The sequence below is a fragment of the Ambystoma mexicanum genome, chromosome 4p (assembly GCF_040938575.1).
Source record: "Ambystoma mexicanum isolate Mex_15411 chromosome 4p, UKY_AmexF1_1, whole genome shotgun sequence".
In the NCBI taxonomy this organism is placed as follows: Eukaryota; Metazoa; Chordata; class Amphibia; order Caudata; family Ambystomatidae; genus Ambystoma; species Ambystoma mexicanum.
The window spans coordinates 949,226,825-949,245,559 of NC_090927.1; positions in this window are offsets into that span (position 1 = coordinate 949,226,825).

Genomic DNA, 18,735 nt, shown 5'->3' on the forward strand with positions numbered 1-18,735 from the left:
CATGTGCTCCAAGGAGACATGCTCCTTCACATACACTCTTACAACACATGCTTCTGCGACATGCGCTCCTACAACACACACTCCTACCGCACATGATCGTACGACATGCAATCTTGTGACATGCACTCCTCTGACACATGCTCATATTACACACACTCCTATGATACATACTTCTACAACACATACTCCTACGACACACGCTCCTTCAATGCACACTCCTGTGATAAACTCTGCAACACCACACTCTACTATGGATGCTGCCAGGACATATGCTCCTATGGCACACACTCCTACAACATGTACCCTATGTAATGTGCTCCTACAACAGACTCCTATGAAACACACTCCTATGACACACATTCCTATGACATGCACAAACGACACACACCATTACCACACATGCTCTTACAACACACACTTACGACACACTAACACCAGGTGCTGCTATGCTATTATGACAAATGCTCGAAGTCAATGTAGAACATCAATGTAATATGTACATATATTGTTTTACAATACGTACTTGACGCGCCCCAGAAGTGCCAAGTAAGTGCCTGTTTTTGCCTGTCTCCCTGGATAACTGCCTATCTCTCTTCATTGCCATCTGAAGATTGCAGCAGAAAGAAAATCTTATGAAGCTACACTGCCACATTGGAGCATTGGAACACTGTTGCCACACCTCCTTAGACACCGCTGTTGCTAGGAGTTCACTTAGCCCCGCCTCCAACACATGACCGGCGTCCATTTCCCAAATAAAAGACACTGGGACAGCGCCCTCGGCGCGCGCCCCGGAAGTGACAAGTAAGTGCCTGTTTTCACCTGTCTCCCTGCACAACTGCCTATCTCTCTTCATTGACATCTGAGGATTGCAGCAGAAAGAAAATCTTACAAAGCTACACTACCACATTGGAGCAATGGAACACTGTTGCCACGCCTCCTTAGATGTGTATTAGAAGCTTTAATGAATTATCAGCAAGAATCTTACTGAACTTGTAAGGAGAACGTTACCGTTCATTATACTGTGTTCGCCCCATTTAAAGTTTAAATAACGTGTAAATCACGCTAAAACTAAATCTGTTGACATGCACACTAGCTAATGTTTGTGGGCTGATACGTGCAATATTGCTTATTTTTGGGATGATACATGCAATATTGCTTGGAATTTACTAGGTGCACTCAGTTGGTGCACATATGTTTTATTTTAGAGAGGCTCAGAGTGGGTTTTAAAGGAGAAGAAAGTAAACTGCTCCTAATGGTTTGGTGTTGTGGACTACATTACCCATACTAACTTCTACCCTTTGTCCCTAGAGACCGCTGTTGCTAGGATTTCACTTAGCCCTGCCTCCAACACATGACCAGCGTCCATTTCCCAAATAAAAGGCACTGGGACAGCACCCTTGGTGTGCGCCCCGGAAGTGCCAAGTAAGTGCCTGTTTTTGACTGTTCTCGCGTGGGCTAGCGAGGCTCCATTGCGAGAAACAGACTGATAAACAGACCCCAGCCTGGAATTGTGGTTTAGCTTGTCTAACTTGGTTGCACAAAAACTCGAGCATACGCTCCTGATTGGGCCCCTGTAGACCTGGATGATCTTACCCTGATTTAATTATGACGCGCCACAGGGATGGTCTCTTAACCAGGGCATAGTGGAAAAGTTATTCTGGATTTTTGTCGGTGGGGCATCAGAGGGCTGGGGCGCCTTTGAAATACGCAAGGAGGTGGAAGTTTGTGTGGTGTTTTTTTTTCCCTTTTTATTCTCTTTTATTTTTTTTCTCTTAACTTCCGCTCTGGTTAAGGTGAGACACATCCCCCTTTAGGTGTGGTCTTGTGCTCTACTAGGAATTGTGTAATCTTCCTGGAACCAGCTTACAGGCTATAAAGTTGGGGCAAGGTGAGTTGGTTTCAATTGAGAATTGTAAAGCCGTTTTGGGTTGAAATTTGTAGGAGCGTTAATGTTTTGTTTATGCATTACTTGCATATAGACTTAGCTGTGTGAACATTGGGGCGCTGGTGGTTGTTGTCGAATCAGACATCTGGTACCAGTGGTTGACTTGATATTGATCATGAGCCGCGCCCTAAGAAGTGGAAATCGGGCGGGAAATCCATCAAAACCATCTGTGAAGAGTTCTTCTGTTAAATTGCTCAACAGCACCCTGCCATTACTACCACCTAGCAATAAATCGCTCCTCTCTATGTCGGTAACCACTCCCGCTGGGCCTCTGCTAACGGACCCCGACGGGGCTTCCATTCTTTCCTTACTGACAGGTTTACTGACAGGTTTGGCTTCTGAAGAGGGGGCTTTGCCCATGGTGGCTCCTATAGACCTGAATCAACCCTCATTCTCTGTAAAAGAAGCTAATGAGAATGAAGAGCAGATAGCTTGCGAGTTTCCTTACTTATATGATTGTAATTGTGCATTGAAGGATGTCCAGGAGGGTTTTGCTCACATTTTGGATACGTCCATGCTTGCGCCCACTATTATGAGCAAGCTAGGGAAACGTGTACGTCTCCCTCTTGGCCCCTCATCTCCAGCATCGAGATCCCATGTGTTCCGTGAACAAGTACACTTTCATCTTCCAGATGAATTTACCCATAAAGATCTAGGTGCACCTAGAAGGGATGCCCAAGATTTAGGCCAACAGGGGTCGGGCTTGGGTTTAGCTACGGGACAGGGAGTCCCTCAATTTAGCCATCCAGAAGCTATGGGTCCCTCTTTGCCATCTTCAATAGGAACACAGGAGCCAAAGAAAGATGGTGCTGGTTATGCCGCGTCTTAAGGAGTTGAAATGCCATCATCCACTGCCGAGGTTTCCCCCTCTGATATTTTTTTGCATGACTCATTTAACTTCCTGGTGATTTCGAGAATACTCAATCTTCTTGACAAAGGTCATGAATTAACTCGTTTTTCACTAAGAGAAATGCAGGGTTCTCTTGCAATCATGAAGGAAAAAATCAGCAAATTAGAAGGATATATCCTGGCTGATGCTCAATCAAAATCACTTTACTTTACACAGTTAGAAAAAATGATGGCATCTAACCTCCCAATTGGTATCCCTGCCGGACTTAGACTCGAAGTACAATCACAGGGGACGCAAACAGACAACTTGTTATACGACTCCTACCGAACACAAAGATCGTATTCGCAAGCGTTGCAAGGTGCAAATGTTATCGCAGAAGAGCCTGATAGCAACATGCCTATTAATCTCTTGGAGGTGGCTAAACTCCATCATGAACGCTTGCTCCAGGTAGAACAAATGTTGTTTAATGACCTTCCAAAATCTCAGGACTCTGGGACATCTGAGTCTCTAGGGGGAGCAATTGAGACTGTCAAGGAGTTCTTTTCCTCTCCGGACAGTCCCTCTGCTCTAACCGATTTAATAGATTTACAGCCTAACCCTGACTTGCAGGTCCCGTCGTTGGTGGCGGAGACCGGTGTGAGAAATGTGGGCCAAGGTGAGATGCAGTTCATCTCTCAAAAAGGCAAAGAAATCATTTTTGAGAGCACAAAAACAGTTAAACTCCACCAAAGCCAAGCAGAAGCAATCACTCTTTTCAAAAAGCAAGGAGGAGATATACGCCACTTTTATTTTATTAAATGCCTGTATCGACTAGTAAAACCTGTGACTGCAGACGACATAGCATTGAATCTGTTGGAATTGGATGAGGAAAGTAAGAAACATCTGCAGATTAACGTACTGAGAAGTGGCAATATACAGGTGGCGGTTTCAACACCTACGGGGAAAACTACAGACAAGTCTCAACCCCTATTACATATTTTTTTCCAGAGTGTTGAAAGCAAAAAGGCAGCCATTCTGCTTTATGAAGAGGTCTGCCGCCCAAATTTAACAAAAAAAGAAAACGCAGTAAAGCATGTAGAAATGGTCTTGTGCGACAGGAGGATGTTTTTCCCACTGTAGCAAAACACGAGGGGAGTGTAGAGACTGGAATGGATTTGCATGTACCATCCATTTTGGTCAGTAAAGACACATCTGGTTTTGAGGGGGCAGCCACTATTGATGCAAATTTAGTCCCGCCTCCACTGGAATGCTGTCGTTTTCTCAGACTCCCAAAAAGATGAATCAAATAATTGGATGGACAAGCTATCCTGACATAAATGGAACGGCGAGGATCAACAGGCCATTTTTGATGAATGCCTTTTACCATATTCCCCAACTACGAAACCTAGCCACTAAGGACGTTGAATAGGTTAAACTAGCAAATCACAATAATTAGTGCTTTGTAAGGTCCAGTCCAAAATTATAACAAAACTAATTTTGGACTTTAAGGGTGATTTTGAGTCCTTGGGACACTTTTCTCAGCTGTTTGGGAACATGGAGAGTGCATGGTCATTTTTGGACTTTGCCCCGCCCTAGTATAAGGACAAAGCTATGGGGGGTCCTGTTTTGGTATCAAACGAGCACCATAGCACAGAACTAACACAGCAATTGGCATTGTTGACTCAGGCATTAAGCGGTTTAGCTTGGCTGGAGCCCCTTATTAAAGTGGCCGCCTCTATGAAGGTGTTAACTCCAAACTCATAACCATCGAGTATGGTTCTTGCAACCTGGAACTGTTGTGGTGTAAGAAATCTTGCAGCATGGCACAAATTGGTTGGGTCTCAAAATGTCCCGGAGATTTTATTTTTGCAAGAAACAATGTCTCTCTATGATATCGTGTTAGATGGTTATGCATCCTTTAGTGTCCCTGCTCGTCGCCACCAGCTAGGCCGTCCTAGTGGCAGCATAGCTATTCTTATTAAAAACAGCTTGAAAGCTAAGGTACAGCTAGTGGACAAGTCTGATGCCTTTCTATTGGTGGAAATGTGCATCACAGGTAGTGTTTCATATTCACTCCTTTTGTTATCAATCTATTGGAACCCTTATGCTGAACCTTTGAAAAACTATATTAATGGCAATCAATCGAGCATTGTCTAATGCCTCGCTGACCTTTCCAATGCATGAACGCTTGATTGGTGGGGATCTTAACTCATGCCTGGAATTAGACGGAAAGAATCTGTTGACTGCAAATACAACTTTATATGCCAGGAAGTCTCGAATGAGAGGGAAGCTCTGTGCTGAGTTCTTTGAAGCCTGGGTTATTTTTCCAATCTCCCTCGATTATCATAGTCCAACCGTTTCCTGGCAGCATGGCAACTCTCACTCATTAATTGATTATGTTCTTGCTTCTGCGGCAATGTCTGGTTTGCTCGACCCGATTTAAATTTTGAATGTGGGTTTGGGCGACCATAGCTTGTTGAGTATGAGGTTACACTTTATGGCTAAAACTTATGAGTCTATGCCGTTTATGGCATTGAAGGAAAGTGATAGGCACACATTGTCTGTAAGGTGGCACCTGGGTATTTGTCGTAGACTAGTGTTTCTAGTCAATTAGTCAATAGGGATTTGTTGGTCTGTACCGACGACTTGACACCCGTGGCTTTTATGGAGAAGGTCAACAAACTAAATCTGTTGATGATTCATGACCACTTGGTGACCCTATTTAAGGTCTCATTGTGTAAAGATACTCCCAAAGTCTTGCTTATATACTCGTCAGCAATTGCAGCCTTGAAAAACTCAAAAAATTGTGATCTACGTATTGCGTTTCGTTGCAGATGTTGCACAATATAAGTCAGCCAAAAAGTCGATTGTGGCGATGTACAAGAAGAAAGTGAAGGAATTACGCTATGCCCGTCACAATCTTGAGAACCAATGCATGTAGAACATCTATGCAAACGCAATGAAAGGAAAATATGGGCCACTTTAAGAAAGCCCACTGCCAAGGCTGTCAATCGTTTGGTAGCCACAATATCTGGCTCCTCTTGGCAGACATTTGACATAGAATGCAGGAGTCTGATAAACCGTTGTTGCAGTTCCCAAGCAATTGCTATTGGGAGTTAAAAGATGTGATTTGGTCATATTCACAATTGAAGTTTTCCAAAGCCGCAGGACCCGATGGGTTGCCGCCCTGTGTTTTTCAGGACGACCTGCATTTTTGGCAAGACATCTGCTCTTTTGTCACCAACTGGTATTTAAAACGGGTCGTATACCGCCATCCTGGTTGATGGCGATAATAATACTGATTCAGAAAAAGGGCCCCTTGGATGACCCTGCAAACTTCAGGCCTATTGCCTTAATTGACATAGCATCAAAAATCTTTGCTCGTCTTGTCTTGAGTGAATTGCTCTGGCCTATTATCTAAAGCCCAGGTGGGCTTTCGCAGGGCAATGGGCACTCAGCTAAATGCCTCCATTCTTGCCCATTTGCTAATGTCTTCACGTACGCGGTCTAATGGTCCAGTTTATATGACATCCTTGGACCTCTCGTCAGCGTTTGACAGTGTGCTACGTACCCGCCTTTGGCGGAAAATGTTGTCTTATGGAATTCCTCCTCATTTGGTAACGATAATTGCGTCACTGCACCACAATACATCTTATAGTGTTTGCATCAACTCTGCAGGTTTACTCTCTGACAGTATTCCAACAGGAATTAGAGTGAAGCAGGAAAGCAACTTGGCCTCAACTGCAGATGTTGCACAATATAAGTCAGCCAAAAAGTCGATTGTGGCGATGTACAAGAAGAAAGTGAAGGAATTACGCTATGCCCGTCACAATCTTGAGAACCAATGCATGATAGAACATCTATGCAAACGCAATGAAAGGAAAATATGGGCCACTTTAAGAAAGCCCACCGGCAAGGCTGTCAATCGTTTGGTAGCCACAATATCTGGCTCCTCTTGGCAGTCATTCGACATAGAATGCAGGAGTCTGATAAACCGTTGCTGCAGTTCCCAAGCAATTGCTATTGGGAGTTAAAAGATGTGATTTGGTCATATTCACAATTGAAGTTTTCCAAAGCCGCAGGACCCGATGGGTTGCCGACCTGTGTTTTTCAGGACGACCTGCATTTTTGGCAAGACATCTGCTCTTTTGAATACTGATTCAGAAAAAGGGCCCCTTGGATGACCCTGCAAACTTCAGGCCTATTGCCTTAATTGACATAGCGTCAAAAATCTTTGCTCATCTTGTCTTGAGTGAATTGCTCTGGCCTATTATCTAAAGCCCAGGTGGGCTTTCGCAGGGCAATGGACACTCAGCTAAATGCCTCCATTCTTGCCCATTTGCTAATGTCTTCACGTACGCGGTCTAATGGTCCAGTTTATATGGCATCCTTGGACCTCTCGTCGGCGTTTGACAGTGTGCTACGTACCCGCCTTTGGCGGAAAATGTTGTCTTATGGAATTCCTCCTCATTTGGTAACGATAATTGCATCACTGCACCACAATACATTTTATAGTGTTTGCATCAACTCTGCAGGTTTACTCTCTGACAGTATTCCAACAGGAATTAGAGTGAAGCAGGAAAGCAACTTGACCTCGGTACTATTCAATCTGTATCTGGCCAATATCGAGAACATTTTAGAAGGAAACAACATCTTTCCGGTTATCTTGGGCAAGTTGCGCTTGAATTGGTTGGTGTTTGCCGATGATGTTATACTGTTTGACAGCGTACCCTTTGGGTTACAGAATAAACTGAACCTTGTTCAACAGTATTGTCAATTGAATAACTTGACGATTAATTTGGTTAAATCGAATATTATAGTCTTTAAGGCTAAGAGGAAAGCACAAGTGTTTAAGTACAATGTCAACACCAAACCCATTAGCATCATGGGTGAGATTACTTATTACAGATTACAATATCTCTGTTAGCAAATGGCGAGCAACCTTAGATGTCAAACTAATGCACCTTTCTGCACAGATGAGGCTTATTTTTTTTCGCTATTGCAAGAATTCCATCATGCATTAATACAGTTTTATCTAATGAAAGTCGACCCTATCTTATTGTACAGTCTGGATGTCTGTCCGTTGAACATGGGTCCAACATTGAATAAACTTCAGAGTAAAATCTGGAAAAAGGTACTGTGCCTTCCTGGGTACTTGCCAAATCCCATTCTGATTCACGAAATAGGCCTACATGCATTGGCTGATAGGTATGAACGATGTATGCTTAACACCTACGCGAAAATGTTGTCGCCACCCTCTCTCTGTATGAGGATTTTTTGATCAATGTTAGCCGTTGACCATCCGGCATCTATTTCTGCTTACCAAAAGCGCCGGATTCAAGTCTTAAATTCTGATTTAATTGATTTCCCTGGGGCGACTAAGAAACGGTTCTATAGGAACGCTTGGGCACACAACTCTGACCTCATTTCAGGATACACATCATTCACATTTTATGCTGAATTGAGACATGCCTACACTCCACGTCTGCGCTACCTAATGTGTTTCCCCGATAAGTATGCCAGAAAGATCTCTATGAGATTCCACCTTGACCTAATTCATACCGGTTCCCGTATTAGGAATTGGTCTAGCAATCAAGATTTAGGGGTCGGTGAGATTTGTAGGTCCTGTGCCAATGTGAAAGAGCCTGAATCTCTGGAACATCTATTTATGTATTGTGTGCATTTTGAAACACAAAGACTTGTTTGCCTAGGAAGTTACCTGGGAGCTAACACAGGTTGTGATTGTAACATGGTTTGGTTGTGATGTATGTGAGGATGCAGCAACTCTATTATTCTGGCAACGGTGAGACTTGTGAGTATAATTGAGGCACGTTTGAAAGAGCTAAATGGTGGATTGCAAATTGATAGTGAAGAAGTGTAATCTTTATGATGAAATGTCCTTACATTTGTGACTTCAGGACTTGAACTGGTGTTGGAATCGGTGATGGCTAAATCTCCTTTTCCCTTTGTTTTCTCTTAAAACCCAGAATGCTGAAAAACAAACCTTTTTATGATGGGAAGAAATGCAAGTTGTTGGTCTATGAATTTTGTGATCATTTTAACCCGGTGAAGGTTTTTCTGCTTAAGAGATGAACTAAGGGATGTAATAAGGGACTTGTGCCATCATTTGGTCGATCACTTGCCTTGTCATGTGTTCTGATTTTATGTTGTTGTTTTTATAATTATGGAACATTGTATTTGTTTAAATGTAAAAAAAAAAAATCTTATTCTCTGTGTAACATTTTTTGTAAAGGTGTAAATTAATTTTTGCTACCAATAAAAATAATAAAATAATAATAATACGTTCTTTACACACACTGAGAATCAATGTACAGATTCTATCCAAAACATGTAAACATACATCTACTATGTGCTTCACAGTATGTACATTACGCAAATTACATCACCTGAAAGCTCACATCAAAGTCAGAAATAACTTTGAGGTTACTATTTAGCAGATGTTAATTTCAAGTAAGGCTGAACTGTAAAACTCATATTCGGCTCTTGTATGTATGTATTGAAATGTCACACCAAGGTTAATGGTCACTTTCGTGTGAGCTTTCATATCATATAGGAGGTATGCAATGCATGAGCAGAATGAATGTACAATTTATATACAAACTCTACACAAATATACCTCTGAAAACTCACATGAAAGTCAGGACTGATTTTCATGTCCGCCTTCAGGCGATGTAAATTGCGTGCTAATATGAACTGTAGGAATAATATACACCTCTTGTATATAGTGAAAACTCACATCAAAGTCAAGCCTGTCTTCAAAGTACATTTTCATAGATTTAGGAGGCATATAGGACTTGTGCATTTCATTACTTTATACTAAACACTCATGTGCTACTTATGAACCATACACTCATATAACAGACACTTACACACCAAGCACTCATATGCTTTATGCCTGTGACAGATGCTCCTATGACACACAATCCTACTACACACACAACAGCCAATATTACCACGCATGCTCTTATGACACACACTCTTTTGACACACATTCCTATGACATGTGCTCCTATAACAAATGCTGTTATGACACATGATCCTACAACACACATTCCTTGTACAGACACTATGAAAAACACTGTTACAATACACACTCCTCCAACACACAGTCTATGACAGTACCTCCTACAGCAGATGCACCTATGACTCACACAACACACAATCTTACCCCACACACTCGTATGACACACACACTTTGGATGCGCACACTTATGCCACATAAACTTACATCAAGTGCTGTTGCACAACATTCTATTACACCACACACAGTTACTCTAAATGTTCTTATAACACATGCTATTCTGACAAATGGGGCCTCATTACGACCCAGGCGGTAAGTTACCGCCTGGGTCGTACCCTTACCACCATGGTGTAAACTACGTTTACACCATGGTGGATGGCGGATTTACCGCCCCATTCCAAGGTGAGTGGGGCGGTAAATACCCATTTCCCATTTTACCCTTCCCCATTCCCATTTTTGCCCCATAGGGCATAATGGGAGTGGGGAAGGCGCTAATTACGCCACAGTAAATTACGGTGGCGTAATTAGCACCATGGTCCCTTAGCGCCATGGATTTTAACGCCTTCAAAAAGCAGGCGTTAAACTCACCATGGCGCAAAGGGACCTCGGAATCAAGCGTTAAGGGTCGTCGCCGTTTACGGCGCCGTTAACCCCTTAACGCCTGATTCGTAATGAGGCCCATGGCCAGAATCAATGTATACTTTCTATGCAACATGTACAGGTATATGTAGAAGATGCACATTTTGTAAATTTACACTACTATAAATCTGAAAATGATTGTGTACAATTAAAGCATATACTCATATTCCATCATTAGTATAGTTATAATTGAATAACATCATTAGTATTCTGTGACTGACATTTTAAGCCAGAGTCCTTCAATGCCACATGCGTGCAGAGAACAATCAAAGGAAGTACTTCTGATTTTTCTATGTATTATGTTAAGCCAGAGATTTCAGAGTACTCCATAACTTGTACTAGAAATTGTTGTTAGGAGGTCTCAGTTCCTGGCTTGTATACCAAAATGTATCCAGCATATGCTGAAACGTTTCTTTGAAATTCCTTACTATTAACATCTTGGGTGTGCAGTTGAGTTCTGATTCTTCACAGGAATGGCTACAAGCAGAGAACAAAAAGTAAGGGGACAAAGGGCATTCCTGATGAGACTGTCTTCAGAGAGAGAAGCAGGGAAGGAGATGCCATTCACAAAAACGCTAGCCCTTGTGGAGGATTACTGTATTTTGATCAGTGTGAGTATGCTGGGTGAAAATCCATAGCAGTTATGTGTCTCCCTAAGAAGCCATTACCCCATATTGAAACCTTTTTCCACATCCAGAGCAATGTATCTCAATTAGATCCCAAAAACATTCTGGTTTACCAACCTTTTGCAGGTAATGATGGATCTTGCCTACCTGGGTGTTAGGAAAGATTTCATAATTGTATGTAATTTTCCCTCCATGTGGCAACCCCAAAACTTTTTGCTGTTGTTTTACACCCTGATCTAGACTTTGCCAGAGAAGCGCAGCCTTCCACCGCACTCCTCTGGGCTTTCACTCAATTCTTATGGGGAAACTGACATGCCCGTAAAACAGTCAGTACTGGGAGAATTTGTTTCTCTTAGTCCTTTCCTCATGTTGCAGCTTTTGTGCAACGTGAAACAAGAGTGCACCGTAACTTACATTACCGTGCTCTTGGGTCTCTAGTCATTCAAAGGCCCTAGAAACTCTCACTGGACTTATCATGAACTGTGCAAGTGTGTCACGGATGGGACTATCCTTTCTCTTTTGTTTTGAACCCTTTTTCGCCATGTTATCCGCGCTTACCGCGTTTGGTACAAATGAGTGGCCTGGCTCCAAAATGGCCATGCCACGAAGTTCTTTGTCCTGTCCGCTAACCGTCTTGCCCCTTCACCTCCCCCAGGTCTAGCCGACCCGGGGCAGTCCTTATTTGGTCATGCACTTTCCTGCGAAACACAACGCTTTTGCGGGCTTCTGCATGCCTTGTGTGTGCCTCCAGGATGTGGGCTGGGATGTCTGTTCCCAATACACATCCTGGGTGCCAGAGAGTCTAGAGTGTCCTGAATGCCTGGAGCCACCGTGGTCCGTGATAGGTCCATGTATGGTGTCTTTGTGAGCAGATCTCCCATTGGGTCCTCTCCGTTTGGCGTGAAGGGAACTTTGGATAAGAGGAGGCTGAAAACACCACTACCATGTCGATCTCCTGAGTTCACCCCGAACAAGGGATAAGGAGCCAAGTATCCTGCAACAAGAAGCTGAGTCGAGGAACCGCTGGTGACCCGCTGAAAGTTTGGCACCCTGAACTGCTGTCGACCTGCAAAACCCCTCTGCATCTGATCATCCTAGAAGGTCTGCGAAGGCGCGTCGACCCATTGGAATAGTGGGATCAACTATTCCCGGCACCTTCATCAAACCCAGCAAGTAAGCCTCTTCAGAAGTGGCCCTGGGCCAACCAGTGGGCTGACCAGCTTACGCAGGACGCTTTGCTCTGTCACCGCCACCGTTTCGGGGAAGCCCTCGAAACTTGGTTTACTGCTTGCTCTGCATCCACGGCACCCTCACACCGAATTTCGTAAACTTGGCATTCCCAGGTCTGAAGTGAGACGAGTGCGCCCGGACCAGAGTAAACGTGGTTGCCGTGTTGCCCTGGTGTGGTAACGACCTCTGCACGTCCGCTGCATTTGGGACACCCTCGACCCTGCATCCTGCTACGCAGAATCTACACAGTGTTGAGACGTCTTGATCATCGCAGCTGAACCTGCCAGCAAAGTGAACTGAACTGGAGAAGTCTGGGTCTGCCTGCGTCGGGGACGGGTGGGTAGTCCATACCCCAACCGGTGGACCCTCGAGCAGGAGCCCGTTTCTTTTCTACCGCTGTTGCAAAATCACGACTCTATCCCGCACTCTCACCCTGCCTCTGCCCACAAGTGGAGGCCTTGCTTGAGTAGTGGGGACTTGTTCTACATCGCTTCATTCACCTTCCTGAACTGCCTAATATCCTTGAAGAGGCTCTCTTTTGTCCATTGGCACCAGCGCATGCAGGTACTTTTGAGCATAAGGCTCCTCTTTTCGTAGGGCTCGGACTTCCTCCTAGTTAGTTGTATTTCAGATGTCGAACTGGGTCTAATGATTACTTGCACTGCCTGTTTTTCTCCCCATCTAGGTGGTCTACATATTACGTGCTCCTAACTCCTTAGACCCCTCGGTCTTGTATATATATTGTATTGATTGTGATGTGTTGGTTTACTTTAGTATTATTGTGATTCTTTGCTATGGTCGATGTTACAAAGGCTTTGTAATAAATGTGTCCATATTTTTAATATAACACCTGTTAGGAGTAATTTGTAAGTGCCCTTGCTTTGTGCGCTCATTGAGGTATTTCCATCATCCTCACCCCTCTTGAGACTTAGGGCCTTATTAAACGGTAGGCGGTAACCATGGCGCTGTTAGCGCCATGGTTGCCGCCGGTATTTTACCAAGTCCGCCTTGGTGGATGGCGGAATTACCACCCTACTCCAAGGTGAGCGGGGGCGGTAATTCCCCATTCACCAAGGCTCTCCCCCATTCCCATTTTTGCCCTCATAGGGCATAATGGGAATGGGGAAGGTGCTAATTATGGTACCGCAAATCGCGGTACCGTAATTAGCTCTGAGGTCCCTTTGGGGCACCCAACTTTAACGGCTGGTAAAACCAGCCGTTAAAGTCAGGTCCTGAAAAGGGAACTCGTAGTAAGGCGGTAGGGGTTTACCGGTACCGGTGCCCTTACCGGTACCGGTAAACCCCTACCACCTACCGTGTAATGAGGCCCTTAGTCTTGACCACCGCCATCGCTACCCTGATTGGTCTGGCTTGTCCAGAGGTTACCCTGTTCCAAGAAACTAGGTTGGCCTTCTGGACCTCTGCCCCTCCAAGTCAGAGTTCAGAAATCCATTTTAACAAATTGGTAAACAGCGGTGGATACGACTGAAGATATCCAGTGTTGCGCACAAGCGAAGGCATTTCAAGTTATTCCTACCAGGACACATAGTGAATTGTCATAGGATAACTTTTTAAAGGCCACAGTCCTATCTAACAGTATGGAAACAAGTACCTTGTTAACTTTAAATGCTTCTAAATCCGAAACATTGAAAAAGATGTGTGCTGAAAGAGGTGTCTCCTCTCAAGGCACCAAAATGGAAATGATCCAAAGAATCATGGCTTGGCAAGAAGCTCAGCTTAGCGCTATAGCTTCAGAGGACAGTGCAGAAGGAGGTGGGGCTGCTCTGACTGGTAGAACTGACAGTTCTGCCACTGCACTGGTCCACAGCGACCACGAGGACAGGGAGGATGAAATGTCCAATGTTTCCTCTGCCAGTGCTGATGGGGAAGCTATGCTTGAATTCAAGAAGCAAGAGCTGCTGTTTAGGCAGAAGGAGCTTGAGTTCAATATGGCCAAACTCCAGGAAGAGCTTGAGTTCAATAGGGCCAAGCTAAAGATCGAACATGCAGAAAAACAGAAAGACAGGGATCACCAGTTGGAACTGGCCAAGCTCCAAGTTGCCAATGGATCCGATCCAAGGGTCCTGGACATGGGTCTGAGGCCTCCTCTCTTCCAAGATTCCAAAAGATCTGCTCAGTGTGTATGAGTAAAAGAATGACATTGTGGACTGGCTGAATACATTTGAGTATGCATGTGAAGTTCAACAAGTTGACAATGCAGATAAAATTGCCTGGTTACTTAGCAGACTGCCCCATGCTGGCTGCAGTGCCATTATGGAAATGTCGAAAGCTGAGAGAGCAGATTTTGCAATGTTAAAGCAGACTCTCATTTTAAAGTTTGGAAAGACTCCTGCCCAATACTTAGAAAGATTCAGAGAGTACAAGAAAAAAGAAGGTGGTACTTGGGTATCTTATGTCACTGAATCCTTAAAAAACTTGACTGGCTGGGTCAAAGTTTATAAGGTTTCTACCTTTGAAGGTATGATAAGTCTTGTCATGCTGGAACATATTTTTGCATCTTCTTTCCCTGAGCTTAAGCAGCATTTGGCAGATTTGAAGGAGATAGATCCTAAGAAACTTGCCATTGCAGCAGATTTGTGGGTGTCACATCGAGTGTCCCATAAGGACAAGACTCATCCTGGTAAGCAGGAGCAAGGGAAAAAGTCCAAAGATAAGGAGGTTGGGGAAACTGATAAATCTTCTTCCCAAAAGGGCCACAAAAAGAAAAATAAGAGTAAGACACAAGAGAACTCACAGGGTAGTGGAGGTGATCCTCCAAAACAGAACTCTGGTTATAATAAGCCTCCCTATGTAAACAGACCCAATGGATCTTGTTTTGCTTGTGGAGCAACTGACCAGGTGAAGGGGGATCCCAGATGTAACGTCAAAACCTTGGGGGTCCATTCTGCTAATCTGGCCTTCTCCTCCTACGAGGAAGAAGAGATTACCGGAGCATCCTTCTCCTCAAACTCCTTCCCCAGCGCGATAGAAGCTGAGGTAGTTTTAGTTTCCCTGTGTTCCTGGGAGCCTAAAGTCGCAGAGGCTTATGCTAGGATTCCAGATAACACCAAGCACTACTTTAAAGACATTGGGCCTTATTACGAGTCCATCAGTAACCGAGTCCTATAAGACTCAATGGGAATGAGGAAGTGGAAACACCGGCACCATCTCTTCATGGTGCTGGTGTTTCCACGTCTGCCTGCAGACGGGAAGTGTTCAACCCGCCAGGTCAGACCTGGCGGGAAGATCACCTCCCGCTTGCAGGACTCGGGATCGGGCGGTCCGGAATTAACAGTGGCGGCAGGTTTACCGCCACTGTTAATTCCGGACCGCCCGACCTGTAATGAGGCCCAGTGTGCTGATCAATGGAGTAGATACTCCAGCTCTTAGGGATAGTGGGTGCAGTCAAACTGTAGTGGATTCTACCTTGGTAGACTCAGAGGAAGTTGCCAGAGCTACTCTGATGCCCACTAAGTTGGCTGACGGCCCACCTCTCATGTTCTCAGTAATACCTGTAAATCTTACTATCAATGGTACAGCAGTCAGGATTCCAGTGAGCATTCAGAGGAGTGTCCCAGGAAAGGTCTTGTTGGGCAATGATCTCAGAGCTTTAGGGCTTGTGGGAGATACTGCTGACAGACCCTGCACAAGGTCTCAAACGAGGGCAGCATTGGCCAAGACCAATGCCCTGCCCCAGCCAAAGGGGAAACCAAAGGCTAAAGGAGTCAAGAAACCAAGAAGAGGGAAAGAGAATATTCCCCCTAACTCGCCTACCACTGCAGTGGAGGTAGTTGGTCAATCACCCAGACCTGACGAGGAGGTGGTGATGCCTGAAGTATTTGACCCCAATGACCATCCTGAACTAAACGATTTGTTAGTAGAAGGTGGTCCTGACAGGGAAGAATTCAGTAAAGGCCAACGTTAGTGCCAATCTCTGAAAAGGCCTAAGGAGACAGGCCAGCTCCCAGCTTGAGGGTGAACCTCCTGGGAAGCATCAGATTTATTGGGAAGGTGGACTCCTGTATAGTGAGCCCACAGAGTCTACAGAAGGAGACCATAGGAGGTTGGTGGTTCCCCTTGCTGTAAGACCCTTCCTCCTGCAGCTGGCGCATGAAGTGCCCCTTGCTGGTCACCTTGGTATTTAGAGGACAAAGCAAAGGTTATCCATGCACTTCTACTGGCCCAAGATGGGGGTGCAAGTATAAAGTCACTGCAGGAGTTGTGCCTCCTGCCAATTATCTGGTAAGAGTGGTTCAACAATCCAAGCTCCATTGGTACCACTCCCAGTTGTGGGAGTACCATTCGAGAGGGTAGGGATCAACATTGTTGGTCCCCTTGACAACCAAACATCCTCAGACAATAGGTTTATCCTGGTATTGGTGAACCATGCCACCAGATATCCTGAGGCCATCCCAATGAAAACTGTGACTGCCAAGTCAGTCGCAAAAGCTTTACTCTGCATCTTTACTAGGGTTGGCTTCCCTAAAGAGGTTGTGTCTGACAGAGGCAGCAACTTTATGTCGAAGTATATGCAGGCTATGTGGAAAGAATGTGGGGTCACCTACAAGTTCTCTTCCTCATACCACCTCCAGACCATTGGTCTGGTCGAATGGTTTAACAGAACGTTAAAAAGTATGGTTGGGGCTCTGAGAAGAAAATGGGATCTTCTTTTACCATGTTTACTGTTTGCCTACCGAGAGGTACCACAGGAGGGTGTTGGCTTCAGCCCCTTCAAACTTCTGTTTGGTCACCCTGTGTGGGGACCCCTAGCCATGGTCAAGGAGGGATGGAAGATGCCCACTTCCCCTATTACTACCAACGTAGTAGACTATGTGTTAGGGCTCAGAAAATGGATGGCACTCCTGATGGGTCTGGCTAGTGACAAGTTTTAGGCAGGACAAGCCCTGGTGAAACATTGGTGAAACATTGGTATGACCAGAAAGCTTCCCTCATCAACTTCACACCTGGTCAGCAAGTCCTGATCATGAATCCCATAAGGCCTAGAGCTTTACAGGATACATGGTCAGGCCCATACACAGTGGTGGAGCCCCTGGGTGAGGTCAACTATTTAGTGGACCTTGCAAGGCCTGGACAGGCTCCAAAAGTGTTCCATGTAAATAGGCTGAAGGCTTTCATCCCAAGAGTTGAAAATAGCAGCACTGCTATTGGCTTCAGAGGTTGAGGAAGAGGAGTCTGAACCTCTCCCTGACCTGTTTCAAAGCAGTCCTTCAGATAGCTCCTTTGAGGGTGTCCGAGTGGCCCCTCACCTGACTTCTGATCAGCAGGCTGAGGTGAAAAATTTGCTTAGGCAATTTTACCCTGTTTTCACAGTCCCCTGTTTTGACACCTTGGCGCAAACATAACATAGACACAGGAGACAGTGTGCCTACCAAAAGTAGGGGATACAGGATGTTGTGTGGGCCCTACGGAAGCTGAGGCCCTACCTCTATGGGACCCATGTTACTTTGCAAACTGACCATAAGCCCTTAAAGTGGCTGATGAACATGAAGGGAGAGAATCCAAAGTTGCTTAGGTGGTCCATAAGTCTACAAGGCTTCGACTTCACTATTGAGCATAGGCCAGGTGTCCAAAATAGCAATGCTGATGGGTTGTCCAGAATGTTTAACCGACCTGAAAAAGAAACTCATCAAGGTGTGGATTAGTTCCCCCTGTCCTTAGTCTGGGAGGGGCGAGTGTTAGGAAAGATTTCATAATTGTATGTAATTTTTCCTCCATGTGGCAACCCCCAAACTTTTTGCTGTTGTTTTACATCTTGATCTAGACTTTGCCAGAGAAGCGCAGCCTTCCACCGCACTCCTCTGGGCTTTCGCTCAATTCTTAAGGGGAAACTAACATGCCCTTAAGACAGTCAGTACTGGGAGACTTTGTTTCCCTTAGTCCTTTCCTCATGTTGCAGCTTTTGTGCAACATGAAACAAGAGTGCATCGTAACTTACATTACCGCGCTCTTGGGTCTCTAGTCATTCCAAAGGCCCTAGAAACTCTCACTGGACTTATCATGAACTGTGCAAGTGTGTCACGGACGGGACTGGTGGCAGTTATCGTTTCTCTTGTGTTTTGAACCCTTTTTCGCCATGTTATCCGCACTTACCGCGTTTGACACAAATGAGTGGCCTGGCTCCAAAATGGCCATGCCACGAGGTTCTTTGTCCTGTCCGCTGACCGTCTTGCCCCGTCTTGCCCCTTCACCTTCCCCCAGGCCGAGCCGATCCGGGGCAATCCTTATTTGGTCATGCACTTTCCCGCGAAACACAACGCTTTCGCAGACTTCTGCATGCCTTATGTGTGCCTCCAGGATGTGGGCTGGGATGTCTATTCCCAATACACATCCTGGGTGCCAGAGAGTCTAGAGTGTCTTGAATGCCTGGGACCACCGTGGTCCGTGATAGGTCCACGTATGGTGT